This window comes from Drosophila tropicalis, unplaced genomic scaffold (genome assembly GCF_018151085.1).
Source record: "Drosophila tropicalis isolate 14030-0801.00 unplaced genomic scaffold, ASM1815108v1 contig_258, whole genome shotgun sequence".
Lineage (NCBI taxonomy): Eukaryota > Metazoa > Arthropoda > Insecta > Diptera > Drosophilidae > Drosophila > Drosophila tropicalis.
The window spans coordinates 2,479,301-2,495,211 of record NW_027172710.1 but is presented as its reverse complement, the minus strand read 5'-3'; the positions used below and the strand labels follow the sequence as shown (position 1 = coordinate 2,495,211).

General features: G+C 44.5%; 1 long non-coding RNA gene across 1 annotated transcript; it reads left to right on the top strand.

Moving 5' to 3' along the window:
- The first annotated feature begins 9,507 nt into the window (after positions 1-9,507).
- LOC137572193 (uncharacterized) lies at positions 9,508-10,519 on the top strand. Its single transcript, XR_011031572.1, has 3 exons — positions 9,508-9,556; positions 10,118-10,292; positions 10,404-10,519. It is a non-coding gene; the product is annotated as an uncharacterized lncRNA (long non-coding RNA).
- Positions 10,520-15,911: the final 5,392 nt, after the last annotated feature.

Below are 15,911 nucleotides of genomic sequence, written 5' to 3'. Positions count from 1 at the left end.
GTACCGAACCCGCACATATAGGGCCGCTCCATACGCTTTCTGTGACGCGTCACAGAAGCCATGAAGCTCCCACGAGAGCTTATCGCTGGTGTTTAGCCAACGGGGAATGCGGAGTCGACTGAGGCCTGGGTAATCCTGCAGGAATTCGTGCCATTGCTGCAGCAGGAGAGGCGGCAGAACATCATCCCAGCCCAGTTCGGTAAGCCAGATTTGCTGCATGAATATCTTCGCTCGGATGACAAATGGGGCTAGCCAACCAGCGGGGTCAAAGAGCTTAGCGATATGGGACAGAACCTGCCTCTTGGAGATCGACTCCTTCAAGGGGGGGGTCCGCTACGGTGAAGAAGAAGACGTCCTCAGCAGCTTGCCATCGAATACCCAAGGTTTTTGCAGTGCTCGCGTCTTCCAGCTCGAGAAAGTCCTCTCGCAGCAGGTGTTCTCTCGGAATGGCTTGAAGTACTTCCTTCTTATTGGAAGTCCACTTCCGAAGCGGGAAGCCCGCAGATTGGAGGGCCGCTTGAAGCTCTCGTATGGCGAGACGGGCGTCGGCTTCAGTGTGAGCGCCGGCAAGGACATCATCAACATACATGTAGTTCCGAAGGATTTCGCTCGCCTGAGGATACATCGCTTGCACGTCTTGTGCCAGTTGTAAAAGGACTCGGATCGCCAAGAATGGCGCGCAGTTAACCCCAAACGTGACAGTTTGTAACTCGTAATCCTGAATATTGCCGCAGCGGTCTCGGTAGAGGATCCGCTGAAAGGGGGTATGCCTGGGATCGACTCGGATTTGTCGATACATCTGCGTTATGTCGGCGTTGAAAACGAATTGAAAGAACCGCCATTTCAGTACCTGAAGCGTGAGGTCGGCCTGAAGAGTGGGACCGGTGCGCAAGACATCGTTGAGGCTGACGCCTTGTGTGGAGGGGCTCGACGCGTTAAATACCACGCGTACCTTAGTGGTGGTGCTATCGGGCTTAAACACCGCATGATGGGGGAGATAGAAGTTTTTCCCATCTTGAGGCGGCGTCACCCGAATCATATGACCCAATTCCTCGTACTCTTGAATAATGGAATCGTACTGCGTTTTTAGGACTGGATCCTTGAGAAGGCGTGCTTCATTCCGCAGGAATTGAGCCAGCGCGATCGGTCTTGAGTGGCCCAAGTCAACGCTATTCGGACCTTTGAACGGTAGGGACACAACATATCGGCCGTCCTTTCCCCTTTGGGTGGTCTCCTGGAAGTTCCGCTCGCAGAATGCGTCATCCTCCTTTTCCGGCTTTGCGGGAAGGTCTTCCACCTCCCAAAACTTGGTGAGCAGTACATCAAGTTTTGCTTCGGGGAAACAGGTCTACACCGATGATCATGTCAATAGGCGCGGGCTTGTTGTAGTACGGGTCAGCCAGGGGGCGATCGAGGCACTGCGTCGGAACCGTATTAAGGAATGGAGCTGTTGGAATGGCCCCTGACAATTTGGATACGACCAGGGCGGAGACCTCAATCTTGTTCAATCTGTCACACGGGGTAGACAGCATTAGCAGACACACCTTGTCGGCGCAGCCTCCATCACTCTGGCCCATGCCAGTAACCGCGGCGTCTACTGGGTAGAAGGGGGGCTGGACCATGCTGAAGACACGCTCGGAGAGAAAAGTTGAATCGGCCCCCCGAGTCGATCAACGCCCGAATATGATGATCCACACCACGATGGTGCAGAGTGACAATCGCAGTGCCTAAAAGGCCTCTGCCTGGGGTAGATGCAAAATAACTTTGAGCATTTGTGAGCTGGTCGCTCGTGGACGGACGCTCTGTGGCGCTGGATGGTGGGACTTGCGCAGCGGATGGCGATGGCACGGACACATCACTAGGATGCAACAGCGTATGATGACGTTCCTTGCAGGTATGGCAATTATGCGCACTGGAGCAGCCCTTCACTTGATGACCGCGGGCAAAACAGTTCAGACAAAGTCCCTGCTGTCTAATGGTTTCCAACCGCCTCTGAACAGGCATATCAAGAAAACTAGGGCAGAGCCGTATTGGGTGATTTTCCCGATGGCACAGCTTGCAAGACGCCGGTTTGAGCTGAGCTTTCGCTGGAAACGCTTGGACCTTCATCGTTGCAGAGGATTTGCGGGGACCAATGGGGATGGCTTGGACACTTGGGGCCGACTTATGTTCTTCGGTGGCATCCAGGACACGATACCGATCGGTAAGAAATTGGTTCAAATCGGACCACGTTGAGACGACAGTCTTATTGGGCACTGATTGCTCCCACAGGAGGATTGTGGCCTTCGGCAATTTACTAGTGCTGATGGCGATAAGTAAGACATCCCAATTCTCAGTACTAACACCCGAACGCTCAAGTGCGGTAAGACACCCTTGAATCGCGGTCTGCAGCTCTCGCAAGGATTTGCCCGATTCTTGTGCCACCGCGGGAATCTGAAGGAGTTGTCTGGCTTGAGTCATGACAAGCAGACGGCTATTTTCGTACCGTGCGGTGAGGTTCTCCCACGCGGCCTGGAAACCCTCATTCGTCAGGGGGACTTAGCCACGATGGTTCTCGCTTCCCCTCGCGTCTTGGCGTTCAAGTGATAGAGCTTCTCCACTTGTGACAAATACGGATTGGCGATATAAATGGCGGCGAACAAATCGCGGAATGTGGGCCATGCTAGGCTGTCGCCATCAAATGTCTCTACCTCACACGGAGGAACTCTATGCCCCGGTGGCCCCGACGGAGCGGTTGGCTGACGCCTAAGAGTCGTCATCTGTGCCGAGAGCTGTTCGATGCGTTCTCCGAACAACGTCCCGCATCGCACATACGCCGCGTAAGCGGATTCGTGCTTCGCCTTGATGTGGCTTATGTTTGCCAAGCTTTCCTCGTCGGCTTGGATTGTCAAGGCCTTGTGACAACGGGAGTATTCCATCTCGACAGTTGACCAAAGGGATTTGAGCTGCTCTAAGTGCATTTTAATGGAAAACAAGGGCACTTCAGAAGTTAGAGCTTCACTCTCGCGAGCTTCAAACAGAGTCAATGCGTCGCACGCTAGAACGAAATCGGAGAGGGACATTCTGGAGTGTTCTCTACGCTGTTGTGATACGGATCGGGTGACGGGAACGTCAGAACAGTGCGTCACAACAACGTGCGGAATCTGGGTCTGGGTTGAAAGCTTGGAACGACCTTTGTGTTCCCTCGAGTCTTTAACCGAGAATCTGCGACCCTCAGGTAAGCTGGACGAAGACGGACGGGACCTTGGGGATTCGCTGCGGCTGCGAACTGACGAGAACTTGCGCGAAATATCAGTACGCTTTACGGTCACCGGAGTTGTCGGAGGCCGAACCTTCTCCGGAGTTGCAGAGGGAGACGAAAGACTGTTGGACTTCGGCGCAGTCTTGGACGGCTCCGTGGACATACTCAGGGGACGACCTTACCGACGAACACCGCGTTTGTGCGCGTCCCCTTTTTTTTTTGTTTTGGAAGTGAGAAGTGGACTGTATGGGGACGCAACAACTTCCTCACTGTGCACCGCAGGATTGCGGGAGAATTTTCTCGCGTGTGGCTCGGAAACGAAGCCCCTTTAATGGGGATAGATGCGGAATAATATACGAACGCACGAATGCGGATTGAAAATTACCGATGGGAGTACGTATAAAACAAAACACGGATGAAATATATAAATAAAGATGTATAGGATAAAAAGAAAATACGTTTTTATATAAATCTGGATCTGGATATATATATGTGCGCAGAATAATGGCCGGAAAAAAATTGTATATATAATTTATAAATATAGACGGATATATAAATATGGGCCCGATAGTGCTGGAAAAAATATATATATATGTATTTATTTAGAAATATGGGCGGATATATATATGAGCGCAAAAGGCTGGCCGGAAAAAATATATATATAGTTTTTAAATATGAACGGATATATAAATATGGGCCCGATAGTGCTGGAAAAAATTTATATGTGTTTATTTATAAATATGGGCGGATATATATATGAGCGCAAAATACTGGCCGAAAAAAAAATTATATATATAATTTATAAATATGGACGGATATATAAATATGGGCCCGATAGTTCTGGAAAAATATATATGTATTCATTTATAAATATGGGCGGATATATAAATATGGACCCGATAGTGCTGGAAAAAATATATATGTATTTATTTATAAATATGGGCGGATATATATATGAGCGCAAAAAGTTGGCCGGAAAAATTATATAAATAATTTATAAATATGGACGGATATATAAATGTGGGCACGATAGTGCTGGAAAAAATATATATGTATTATTTTATAAATATGGGCGGATATATAATTAGGCGAAAAAGGAGAATCGGAAATAATGTGATTTGAATTTGGCGCGCTTGAGCCGCCTATCGATATCACGACTCGACTCACGTGTCACCACTACTCCGAAAACAGCTGTCGGCCGCTGTTTATATATTTGGTTTTTGATTTTGTTGTTTAATTATGTTAATAATTTTTTGTGGTTGTGCGGAAAAACCAAGAACAAAAGAACGCTTTTACACACCGCGAGTGTTGTGCGCAAACAAAATTACCGATCAATGCATATGGACAGATGCTTTGATCTATGTATGTACGTACATGCATAAGTACACAGGTGAGTATATAGATATGTATGCACACGCGTTGTTCACAACAACAAAAAAAACGTAAGTAATTGTAATTTAATTGGATGTGGGGTTGTGTTAAATCAATGCGCGACACCGAAATGTATTATGTGTTGTGGATATGTACATATGTATGTGCAATGTATGACTAGGTAAGCACATATGTATGTATGTACGTATGTAAGCAAGTGCACCGGTATCCAAAGACGCGCGTGAGGAAATTAATTTCGCACCTAATTCGAACGCGCAAGAAATCGCGATGCATACGTTAAGTGCTATTTTAAAAAGAATATTTTTTTGCCTTTTGTGTCGTGGTAAATGTGCGAAGGGATTATATGTATATGGATATGTACATATGCGCGTACATCAACAGGTGACGATGTATGTATGTACGTAGATACGCGCGTGCGGAAATAAGTTTGGCATTAAAAGTAATTATTCCAACACATAAGAAAACGCGGTGAACACTTTGATTATTATTTTTCCCTATTTTTTATAACACTTTAATAATTTTTTTTGTTTTTTAAACTTTTACGCGGATTTGGCAAACAGCTGTGGAAATTACATACATGTACATGTGAATGCATATGTAAAAAAAAAGAGGTGGATTTGGACAAGTGCGAGGAAAAACATAAATAAAAAATGGATACTCGTGGAATGTAAAACGAGAACGTTGGACAATCACGCTAAGGATTAGGAACTACCATGTAACCTTGGAACAGGTCAGGTATGTACATACAATATGTAAAAGTGTGTAGGTCGCTATGGAGAAGCGGGAAGCCCGCAGATTGGAGGGCCGCTTGAAGCTCTCGTATGGCGAGACGGGCGTCGGCTTCAGTGTGAGCGCCGGCAAGGACATCATCAACATACATGTAGTTCCGAAGGATTTCGCTCGCCTGAGGATACATCGCTTGCACGTCTTGTGCCAGTTGTAAAAGGACTCGGATCGCCAAGAATGGCGCGCAGTTAACCCCAAACGTGACAGTTTGTAACTCGTAATCCTGAATATTGCCGCAGCGGTCTCGGTAGAGGATCCGCTGAAAGGGGGTATGCCTGGGATCGACTCGGATTTGTCGATACATCTGCGTTATGTCGGCGTTGAAAACGAATTGAAAGAACCGCCATTTCAGTACCTGAAGCGTGAGGTCGGCCTGAAGAGTGGGACCGGTGCGCAAGACATCGTTGAGGCTGACGCCTTGTGTGGAGGGGCTCGACGCGTTAAATACCACGCGTACCTTAGTGGTGGTGCTATCGGGCTTAAACACCGCATGATGGGGGAGATAGAAGTTTTTCCCATCTTGAGGCGGCGTCACCCGAATCATATGACCCAATTCCTCGTACTCTTGAATAATGGAATCGTACTGCGTTTTTAGGACTGGATCCTTGAGAAGGCGTGCTTCATTCCGCAGGAATTGAGCCAGCGCGATCGGTCTTGAGTGGCCCAAGTCAACGCTATTCGGACCTTTGAACGGTAGGGACACAACATATCGGCCGTCCTTTCCCCTTTGGGTGGTCTCCTGGAAGTTCCGCTCGCAGAATGCGTCATCCTCCTTTTCCGGCTTTGCGGGAAGGTCTTCCACCTCCCAAAACTTGGTGAGCAGTACATCAAGTTTTGCTTCGGGGAAACAGGTCTACACCGATGATCATGTCAATAGGCGCGGGCTTGTTGTAGTACGGGTCAGCCAGGGGGCGATCGAGGCACTGCGTCGGAACCGTATTAAGGAATGGAGCTGTTGGAATGGCCCCTGACAATTTGGATACGACCAGGGCGGAGACCTCAATCTTGTTCAATCTGTCACACGGGGTAGACAGCATTAGCAGACACACCTTGTCGGCGCAGCCTCCATCACTCTGGCCCATGCCAGTAACCGCGGCGTCTACTGGGTAGAAGGGGGGCTGGACCATGCTGAAGACACGCTCGGAGAGAAAAGTTGAATCGGCCCCCGAGTCGATCAACGCCCGAATATGATGATCCACACCACGATGGTGCAGAGTGACAATCGCAGTGCCTAAAAGGCCTCTGCCTGGGGTAGATGCAAAATAACTTTGAGCATTTGTGAGCTGGTCGCTCGTGGACGGACGCTCTGTGGCGCTGGATGGTGGGACTTGCGCAGCGGATGGCGATGGCACGGACACATCACTAGGATGCAACAGCGTATGATGACGTTCCTTGCAGGTATGGCAATTATGCGCACTGGAGCAGCCCTTCACTTGATGACCGCGGGCAAAACAGTTCAGACAAAGTCCCTGCTGTCTAATGGTTTCCAACCGCCTCTGAACAGGCATATCAAGAAAACTAGGGCAGAGCCGTATTGGGTGATTTTCCCGATGGCACAGCTTGCAAGACGCCGGTTTGAGCTGAGCTTTCGCTGGAAACGCTTGGACCTTCATCGTTGCAGAGGATTTGCGGGGACCAATGGGGATGGCTTGGACACTTGGGGCCGACTTATGTTCTTCGGTGGCATCCAGGACACGATACCGATCGGTAAGAAATTGGTTCAAATCGGACCACGTTGAGACGACAGTCTTATTGGGCACTGATTGCTCCCACAGGAGGATTGTGGCCTTCGGCAATTTACTAGTGCTGATGGCGATAAGTAAGACATCCCAATTCTCAGTACTAACACCCGAACGCTCAAGTGCGGTAAGACACCCTTGAATCGCGGTCTGCAGCTCTCGCAAGGATTTGCCCGATTCTTGTGCCACCGCGGGAATCTGAAGGAGTTGTCTGGCTTGAGTCATGACAAGCAGACGGCTATTTTCGTACCGTGCGGTGAGGTTCTCCCACGCGGCCTGGAAACCCTCATTCGTCAGGGGGGACTTAGCCACGATGGTTCTCGCTTCCCCTCGCGTCTTGGCGTTCAAGTGATAGAGCTTCTCCACTTGTGACAAATACGGATTGGCGATATAAATGGCGGCGAACAAATCGCGGAATGTGGGCCATGCTAGGCTGTCGCCATCAAATGTCTCTACCTCACACGGAGGAACTCTATGCCCCGGTGGCCCCGACGGAGCGGTTGGCTGACGCCTAAGAGTCGTCATCTGTGCCGAGAGCTGTTCGATGCGTTCTCCGAACAACGTCCCGCATCGCACATACGCCGCGTAAGCGGATTCGTGCTTCGCCTTGATGTGGCTTATGTTTGCCAAGCTTTCCTCGTCGGCTTGGATTGTCAAGGCCTTGTGACAACGGGAGTATTCCATCTCGACAGTTGACCAAAGGGATTTGAGCTGCTCTAAGTGCATTTTAATGGAAAACAAGGGCACTTCAGAAGTTAGAGCTTCACTCTCGCGAGCTTCAAACAGAGTCAATGCGTCGCACGCTAGAACGAAATCGGAGAGGGACATTCTGGAGTGTTCTCTACGCTGTTGTGATACGGATCGGGTGACGGGAACGTCAGAACAGTGCGTCACAACAACGTGCGGAATCTGGGTCTGGGTTGAAAGCTTGGAACGACCTTTGTGTTCCCTCGAGTCTTTAACCGAGAATCTGCGACCCTCAGGTAAGCTGGACGAAGACGGACGGGACCTTGGGGATTCGCTGCGGCTGCGAACTGACGAGAACTTGCGCGAAATATCAGTACGCTTTACGGTCACCGGAGTTGTCGGAGGCCGAACCTTCTCCGGAGTTGCAGAGGGAGACGAAAGACTGTTGGACTTCGGCGCAGTCTTGGACGGCTCCGTGGACATACTCAGGGGACGACCTTACCGACGAACACCGCGTTTGTGCGCGTCCCCTTTTTTTTTTTTGTTTTGGAAGTGAGAAGTGGACTGTATGGGGACGCAACAACTTCCTCACTGTGCACCGCAGGATTGCGGGAGAATTTTCTCGCGTGTGGCTCGGAAACGAAGCCCCTTTAATGGGGATAGATGCGGAATAATATACGAACGCACGAATGCGGATTGAAAATTACCGATGGGAGTACGTATAAAACAAAACACGGATGAAATATATAAATAAAGATGTATAGGATAAAAAGAAAATACGTTTTTATATAAATCTGGATCTGGATATATATATGTGCGCAGAATAATGGCCGGAAAAAAATTGTATATATAATTTATAAATATAGACGGATATATAAATATGGGCCCGATAGTGCTGGAAAAAATATATATATATGTATTTATTTAGAAATATGGGCGGATATATATATGAGCGCAAAAGGCTGGCCGGAAAAAATATATATATAGTTTTTAAATATGAACGGATATATAAATATGGGCCCGATAGTGCTGGAAAAAATTTATATGTGTTTATTTATAAATATGGGCGGATATATATATGAGCGCAAAATACTGGCCGAAAAAAAATTATATATATAATTTATAAATATGGACGGATATATAAATATGGGCCCGATAGTTCTGGAAAAATATATATGTATTCATTTATAAATATGGGCGGATATATAAATATGGACCCGATAGTGCTGGAAAAAATATATATGTATTTATTTATAAATATGGGCGGATATATATATGAGCGCAAAAAGTTGGCCGGAAAAATTATATAAATAATTTATAAATATGGACGGATATATAAATGTGGGCACGATAGTGCTGGAAAAAATATATATGTATTATTTTATAAATATGGGCGGATATATAATTAGGCGAAAAAGGAGAATCGGAAATAATGTGATTTGAATTTGGCGCGCTTGAGCCGCCTATCGATATCACGACTCGACTCACGTGTCACCACTACTCCGAAAACAGCTGTCGGCCGCTGTTTATATATTTGGTTTTTGATTTTGTTGTTTAATTATGTTAATAATTTTTTGTGGTTGTGCGGAAAAACCAAGAACAAAAGAACGCTTTTACACACCGCGAGTGTTGTGCGCAAACAAAATTACCGATCAATGCATATGGACAGATGCTTTGATCTATGTATGTACGTACATGCATAAGTACACAGGTGAGTATATAGATATGTATGCACACGCGTTGTTCAACAACAAAAAAAAACGTAAGTAATTGTAATTTAATTGGATGTGGGGTTGTGTTAAATCAATGCGCGACACCGAAATGTATTATGTGTTGTGGATATGTACATATGTATGTGCAATGTATGACTAGGTAAGCACATATGTATGTATGTACGTATGTAAGCAAGTGCACCGGTATCCAAAGACGCGCGTGAGGAAATTAATTTCGCACCTAATTCGAACGCGCAAGAAATCGCGATGCATACGTTAAGTGCTATTTTAAAAAGAATATTTTTTTGCCTTTTGTGTCGTGGTAAATGTGCGAAGGGATTATATGTATATGGATATGTACATATGCGCGTACATCAACAGGTGACGATGTATGTATGTACGTAGATACGCGCGTGCGGAAATAAGTTTGGCATTAAAAGTAATTATTCCAACACATAAGAAAACGCGGTGAACACTTTGATTATTATTTTTCCCTATTTTTTATAACACTTTAATAATTTTTTTTGTTTTTTAAACTTTTACGCGGATTTGGCAAACAGCTGTGGAAATTACATACATGTACATGTGAATGCATATGTAAAAAAAAAGAGGTGGATTTGGACAAGTGCGAGGAAAAACATAAATAAAAAATGGATACTCGTGGAATGTAAAACGAGAACGTTGGACAATCACGCTAAGGATTAGGAACTACCATGTAACCTTGGAACAGGTCAGGTATGTACATACAATATGTAAAAGTGTGTAGGTCGCTATGGAGAAGCGGGAAAACCTCACACTTTTAGTAGTATGGAAATGAAATGAATAATGAAATTTTGTACTTATCAGGAATTCCGCCGATGCAAGCTGGAGGAGCGGAAGGATATCCGGCTCGAAGGACCAATGTTCGTGGAGGGGCGGAAGGATCCAAATAAATACAAGTAGTTGGCGGGTGCCAATTTCTTCTGGATATGGTGAGCGAGTGGTGAATTAAAAACGCGCGAAAACTTCGGTTAAATAAACTTATCCTTTATTTAATATTCACAGAGAGCCCGACACACACGAAAATGGTTCGGGTTGAAAAAAATTGACAAATCGTAAAAGCAAAAGAACGGGTGTTCGGGTGAAAAGCTCGATTCAGAATAATGGCGGTGCCCATTGGAAAAACCAAGTCACTCCTCCTGGTGTGACCGTAGATGCCGAGGATCAAAAAACCCTCCTCACTCCTCACCGCTCACTGCTCTTCGCCGCTCACTGCTGTTCACCAGGTGGCGTGAACAGCATGTGAATTGCGGCACTTAAAGAAACGACCTAATCAACCGCTAGATCGCATGAAGAGATCATGAAGAGAATCTTCATTGTGGACATGAGGCACTACGCAAAATAGCTCGGCAACAGTACCACATCATTAAGGTGAAACCGATGGTCCGGAATGTGATCCAGGGCTGCGTAGTATGCACCAAGTACCGGCCTCAGTTCTTTAAACAAGTCATGGGCGACTTACCTGAGCATCGGGTATCTCAGAATAGACCCTTTCTCAATGCCGGAGTAGACTATTGTGGACCATTCTGGATCCACCATAAGGTTCGAGGAAAACGTCCCGACAAAGCCTACATTGCAGTATTTGTATGCTTTGCAACCAAGGCAGTACACTTGGAGTTGGTCGGAGACCTGTCCACCTCCTCATTTGTGGGCGCGCTTCAGCGCTTTATTGGGCGCAGAGGAAGATGCCAGACATTATACTGCGATAATGCAACAAACTTTGTGGGAGCAAACAACCAACTTAAGGAACTGACCGATACAATACACTCAAAAACGGCAGCAGGTAGTATCAAGGAATTTTGCAATCAAAAAGGAGTGCAATTTAAGTTCATACCACCACGGTCTCCACATTTCGGAGAATCATGGGAAGCTGCGGTAAATTCCGCTAAGCATTTACTGTTGAAAAACGTATCGACAGCAAACTTAACGTTCGAACAACTGTCTACCATCATTGTCAATGTTGAAGCAGTGATGAACTCTCGACCGTTAACGCCAAACTCAGACGATCCCAACGACTTAACAGCTCTAACCCCAGGCCACCTATTGATCGGAGAACCATTAGTAGACCAACCAGATGCAGAGCCAATAACACAGCGATCGATTCCAGAGCAATGGGAATTAGTGCAACGGCTTAAGCATACATTCTGGACACAATGGTCTCAAGAGTACCTACAAGAATTTCAGGGTACATCCAAGTGGTAAAAACCATATAACAATGTCAAAGAAGGCATGATGGTAATTCTAAAGGAGGATAATGTGCCAATTTTGCAGTGGCCAATTGGACGAATTGTTAAGTTATATCCAGGTTTGGATGGATACGTCCGCGTGGTAGACGTTAAAACAGCCAGAGGCACCTACAAGCGGGCTATCCATAAATTGGCCCCCTTGCTTAGAGAGACGGCGACAAAACGTAAAATCGAGGCAGATGACACAGAATCGAATTCCCAAAAAGACCCTGGTATCGAGGACAACGCAGAACCAAACACAAAAAGACGCTTATTGATCGGTCTGCCACCGTTGACGATCTGCCTAATGCTGTTGTTATTGCCTATAGCATTTGCTCAAAGAACTAATATAACTCGATTCAACCCCAAACCAGGCATATACTATGAAAGTATTGGCACAGGAAGGATGGCAACGTCTGACTGGACTATTGTGGCATTCTACGATCTCGAACCATATTGGGCCGACCTGAAGACATTTTCAGACGGAGTAGTAAAGGTTGGAGAAATATGCGTGTTAATGAAGGTTCCAGAGGCATGCACCGCAATGCAGAGGCACTTCGAGCATGTCAACTCAGAGCTACGGACAGGAAATGATCTCCTTCACATAGAACGCCAACGACGATCGCCTTTAGATATAATTGGGAACATTGCGAACGGCTTATTTGGTGTGCTGGACTCAAAGTATGCAACAGAGATGTCAGGCACCATATGAAAGGTTAAATCAAATGAAGATTACTTATTGAATTTGCTGCAAAATCAGACATCTGTAATTGATTCAACGATAAATATCATTAAGCCAGACGAAGCCACGATTGAAAATCAGATGAAACTAATGGAACAACAAATGAACGACATGACCAAGGTCCAGGACAATGCGGTAAAGGCATTGCAATGGTATATCAATTTGCAACAAATTCAAACCGAAATTTCCCGAGTATTTACAGATGCCCATCATAGCAAAATAAGCCCGTTACTACTATCACCAGGCCAGCTTCGGGAACATCTGAACCAACTGAAGAGACATCTTCCGTTTGGTTTGGATTTGCCAGTTCCAAATAACGACGTCTTGCAACTATATGGCTTAATGAAGGCACAAGGCACAATCGCAAACAATCATGTGATATTTAAGGTCACATTTCCATTAGTGGCAACGCAGGCAGTGCAACTGTATAACCTGGTACCCATTCCAGCAATTGGAACTCATGGGATTGTAATCATGAACATCACTAAAATTCCCATCATTGCTGTCAACAATGAACAGAATCAATACATTGGGCTCTCAAGAGCCGATTTGGAACAATGCCATCAGCTCAACAACGAGCAATATATTTGTTTTGATAAACAAACGACGTTTTCGGCTAATAGCAACTGTGAGTTCCAGCTATTCAAAAACACAAAATCATCAACTTGCCAAATACAACACACAAACAGATCATTCGTGTGGTACGACATGTATCACAAAAATCAGTGGATTTTTGCCACCACTAGACCAATTGAACTCGCAGTGACCTGTGACGATAATATACAAGGTGTCACTATTAAGAAGACTGGATTGTTAACTCTAGACCCGACGTGTACAGCTAGGAGTTCTGCTATACGAATAACAGGTCACCGTATAACTACGACAGACACAATGAAATTGTCATATGTCCGATTTGGCAACTTCAGCATTGGCCCAACAAAAGTAGCGCCAACAACAACACAATTCACAAAGATGCAGCTAAGCTACGACGAACTAAGCAACATTCAAGGAAAACTGGAAACTAAGCATAACTGGAAATTACCAGAAGACCCCAGCCAGCCGGCTCATCATGTTATAGTCTCCTACGTAGCGCTAACAATACCATTGGTTCTTGTGATGGTATATGGAATAAAAAGATGCTCACGACCCCCAAGACACAATGTTCCAGAGCAGACAACAGTGAGGATCGTCAATCCCATACCGACTCCTGCTGCAGTAAGCCCAGCCCCCAGCAATTTTGCGGTCAACGTTGGATAACGTTGAACAGGTGTTCAACGGCCGGGAGTATTTGGTGTTTTGATTATATAAAATAAGCTAACATTAAGACAATTATAATATAGAACAACTAGAAATGTATGTCAATTAATTATGTAACCCGATTATAGATATCGATGGCTCATCAGTCATAAGTAGATCTGATATGTTCAGCAGTAAACAATAAAGACCTAGTTAATCAATAAAAACGTACTTTGCTGACCTAACACTATGTCGAACTATGCACTGGTGAGCTCGCTATTTTGTACTATAAAAGAAATGCATTATTCTTAGTAAGATCAGATACCAATTGTAGCTACATCGGGTGTGCATCGCTGTATCTTTGGCCCCCATCTCTACCTTTGTAATCTCACTCCGAGGTCCACCCAATTTATGTGTTGGTTGCGACAACCTTTAGTCACTGGTTTATGTGCTAGTGCCTAGATATATATATAAATAAATAAACATTTAATAACTTCAAGAAACACTAACGTCTTTCAATGAACACTATTTTTAATTCGATATTTTTTACTTTTCTATCATATATCTCCTTATTCTTTGCTTTATGCTGTTCTAACATTATTCTGGCTCTTTTATATGCCTGTTCTAATCTAAATTTTGATTCCTTAGCATAATATTCTATGTTATATAGTGGATTTATCTTATCAACACTATTAAAATGTTTGGGTAAATTCGAAGTTTTACCGAATACCAACTCATATGGACAATAATCATGTGCCATAGAGGGTGTTGTATTAAAACAGTATGCGAAGTATCGTATCCATACATCCCAGTCAGTTTTGTCAACTGAAATGTAGGATCGTAAAAATTCATTGAGTGTTCGGTGGCTTTGCTCCACAGTGCCTACAGTCTGGTGATGTTGTGCAGTTGAAGTTGTTTTTTTAATTTGCAAGTTTTTGCATAAATCTTCAATTATTAAGTTTCTATATTCTGTTCCCACGTCCGAAATGAACGTCTTCATTTGACCGTACTGCAGAATGAAATCTTCAAATATAGCTTTCGCTACTGTTTACTGCGTATACTGCGTATTCATTTCCTTGTTCTGATTTTGGGAGTGGACCGATCGTATTTTTTTATTTTTGCTTCTTGACACTTATTACATTTTTTTTATATATTGAGATATATCTCGTGTCATATTCCTCCAATAGTAATGCCTTTTTATTTTGGCCATAGTTCTTAATATTCCATTGTGACCTCCTTGTACAGGGTCATCGTGGAACGTAAACAGTATTGCTTCTTTTTTTTTATCATTATTTGATAATCGGGTCACCGGCTTGAGTAGTGCTACTCTTAAAAATTGTAAAATCTTATTGCCCATATTTTTGAAAGATTCTATTGAAATAGTTTCAAAGATCTTTTCGCTCGGTGCCACTTTGACTTGACTGATATTGAGTATACCGGCTTCTTTTTCGAGCCTTTGAAAAAATTGACCTAAATCGAGAATTCCATTGGTATACATATCGCAGATGTCAATTCTTGTTATAACTTTCTTGCCGTGTTTGAATGTGCTTAAAGAATCAGTTATTCGCAAGGTCACAACTTTTTGTACTTCGTCATTTACAATGACGTCATATACATTGGGCTTAGAAGCGTTAAGAAATCGCTTTTGCAATTTTCTTTATAAAATTTTCTTTTTCTTCTCCTGCGCAGGAATTTGACTGTTTACTCTGATTTCTGGTAGTGACTCAGAATTTTGTTGCTTTTTTTGTATATTTTGTAAGTCTTGTATTGTTATCCTCGATAGCGCGTCGGCTACGACATTATCTTTTCCCTTTTGAGACTCTAATGTAAAATTATATTCCTCTAGTTCAAGTCGCATTCCAGTTAGCTTGGAACTTGGATTTGTCATTGAAAACAAATAGGTATATCCCTTGTGGTCCGTTTTGAGAGTGAAATGTCTACTATAAATGTATGGTCTGAAATGCGTAATTGCCCAATGAATTGCTGCTAATTCTTGTTCTGTTGTACTCTTGTTACTTTCGCCTTTTGTAAAAGATCTAGATGCGTATGCAACTGGAAGCTGTAGTCCAGTTTTATTTTGCGTAAGGACTGCTCCACATGCGTATTCACTTG